Here is a 2909-nt window from a genome sequence, read left to right as displayed (position 1 = left end):
TCTGATTGCAGTTCTTTGCAGTTGCCACATGTAAGGTTGTCCAAAGTTGTTTCAGTTTCTTCTTTTTTTTTAGGTAGTAGAGCACAATACTTAGTCGTATAAGTGTGGTCATGAAATGTACCGACTGTTTTGAAATGAACACATTAAAAATGTTAGGTTTGGTGTTGGAATCACAAATCAAACTTACCGTTAATATTTAAAAAGGATTCTTCGCTTGCCCGCTTTAAAATTCTCCGTTTCCCAGTAATTTTTTTGGGACAATTCGGAACCTCAAACAGTGTTGGAATAGCATTTGGTTTGAGCTTTTTCCACCCGTCTCTCCGATTTTGCTCAAACTGATTTTCTTCGAAATGAGTCTAAACAAAAGCTGTGCTTAACCTATTTCGACTAGCTCAAATATTTTTAAACTGGATAACTTCAACTTATGTAAAAACGCTATAACTTTCTAAATCTCTTGAAATCTAAACCTGGGCATACTTCGCTTACAACATTATATGTACTATAGCTTTTTCTTCAAAAACATACTTCACATAAACGGCTGCCTGTCGTCGGAAACCAGTTGCCACCTCTCCTGCAGTTTATTGTCCATCGCTTTCTTCTTTCTGGTTCCGATGGAAAGGCAAAAAGTCTACGGGTTGCACTGCTGCTTCCACTGCAGTTAGGAGCACAACATCAAACCATATTCTCTAATTTTTATTATTACAATACAGATAATAACTGTTTACAATGCACACCATAAATTACTGTAAAAACTAAACAAATCGTTTTTTACGCATTTCCTTACTATGCTATATACATACGCATACGAGGTTTGTGTTTCCCGCCCAACAAAAATGGCGGCCAAATTGTTACGTTTCTAAACTTGTGATTTCTATGGACTTTAGTTTTCATTTAGTTCTTGTAAGCGATACAAAGCTAGAAAACACATATAGCGGTTGTTTTTAACGTTTAAAATATAATTTCTAATATAAATCTTGTTATATAATATTAAATCTAGGAATTAATGTGAAGTAAATTAATATTTTGACTGGTTTTCGGCGTACAGTGTGTAGTTTAACAGGGTATTTTACGTTGGCGATTAAAACTAGCAGAAATCAGCTTATACATAATAGTATATGATCATACCTACAAATCTACAGAGCCATTCTTTACTACATTTATAACCCAACATGAGTGGACATGCAACTCCAAACTGCTTAAGTACTAGCAGATAAGGTGTTCGCGTTTTCCAATTTCATAAAGACGCGTAACGCAGTAAAGGTAGCTTACTACTTCAAGCAGAGGACCAAAAATAGTAACTCAGTATTGTTTTCCTCAAGAGCCATTCTTTACTACATTTATAACCCAACATGAGTGGACATGCAGCTCCAGACTGCTTAAGTACTTACTAGAAGATAAGGTGTTCGCGTTTTCCGATTTCATAAAGACCCGAAACACAGTAAAGGTAGCTTACTAATTCAAGCAGAGGACCAAAAATAGTAACTCAGTATTGTTTTCCTCAATGTCATTTCGATTTTAGGCAAATTTTACACAGATACCTAAGTTTCGTTGCCGGGTTTACGTGTTAAAGTTTGTGAGCCAAAAAGTAAAATCACGGCAATTTACATGCAAAACTGCAGCTAGATACACCAGTTTATGGTAATGTTATGCGTTTTTGTTTGTATTTTTATATTTTACACATGTTCTTTTTTGATTTTGGTTAGTAAACTTGATATTTTCTGTTTTTTTACTCTTTAATCGATTGAGTGTTCAATAAAAGTTGATTATTTTTGTGAGGTTTATTATTGTGATAAGATATAACATTAGTAGAAAGCCATTTTTACGCGCAGAAGTGCTCGGTTTTTAAAAAATCGCCATATTTAAACGAAAAACAGCACCCAGCAATGATAAAATGCTATGCCGTGGGCTCCGTAATGGTTGCGTCTATGACGTCATAGACGCGCGACAATGGATAACAAGACTGTTGTTTTACAATCCGTTTCCTAACTTGGTCTATACTAACTTTGGGATCACCAAGGTGATCCTAGAACACAGATAATATAGCGGCCATTTTCGATACCTTTTTTTTAATAAAAATTGAAAATTTGAAAAAATATTTTAATTATGAATATTAATATTTGTCATGAAAACATATTTATAGAATTTTCGCACGAACCAGCTTTGAATATGTTATAGCGCTACGTAATAGCTACAAAATGAAACATTTTTTTCTTCAAAAAAATGGGGGCTTGGGTTCAGAATACTTTTATTTTGTGACATATAAAAAGTAAAAGTTATTTCGAGCACCAGGAAACTCAGGTTCAGAATTCTTTAACTATAAGGGATCCCACAGCATAATTTTTATGGCAGTTTGTGATGCACAATATTGCTTCACAATGATTGACATCGGTGATTCTGGGCGCGACAGTGATGGGGGCGTGTTTTCAAACTCTGAATTAGGAAAAAGGTTTCTTCAAAATTCGCATTGCTTAATGTCCCTTGGTCTGTCCACTGGCATTCGAAGCTGATCGTCTTCATTGCTTTTTGCTGTTTGGATTTTTTTTGCTGTTTGGATTTTGTTATAAACGTTTTTGGGTTTCTGTATTTCTGTTCCTGTGGATATATCTGACATTTACTGTTTTAAGGGTTGGCAGATAAAACCCAGTTTTCTTTTTTGCATTTCCATGCGCTGTATCAGCATGAACATTTCCGAAGTAGTGCACTAAGCATACTTGAGGTTCGTTTGGAATTTCCGGTAGCAGTGAAAAAACATGGATCTGGAACTGTGACGAAGTTTCAAATTTACTTCCACCAGGAACTTTAATTTTGTAATACCTTAGAAGTATTCCCAGCTTTTTACATTTATAGCGACCGTTACCAATAAATCTGTATTGATCGCATTTGAAATCATTTCGAGAGTGCCAATTTTT

The 2909-nt window shown here is 34.9% G+C and overlaps 1 long non-coding RNA gene across 1 annotated transcript in view; it reads left to right on the top strand.

Annotated features, from left to right (window-relative positions):
* LOC113475520 overlaps positions 1-2909 on the top strand; it is a 4256-nt gene that overhangs the window by 1183 nt on the left and 164 nt on the right. The window lies entirely within an intron of this gene.

This window comes from Ciona intestinalis, unplaced genomic scaffold (genome assembly GCF_000224145.3).
Source record: "Ciona intestinalis unplaced genomic scaffold, KH HT000742.1, whole genome shotgun sequence".
Classification (NCBI taxonomy): domain Eukaryota; kingdom Metazoa; phylum Chordata; class Ascidiacea; order Phlebobranchia; family Cionidae; genus Ciona; species Ciona intestinalis.
This window is presented reverse-complemented; position numbering and strand designations above follow the sequence as displayed.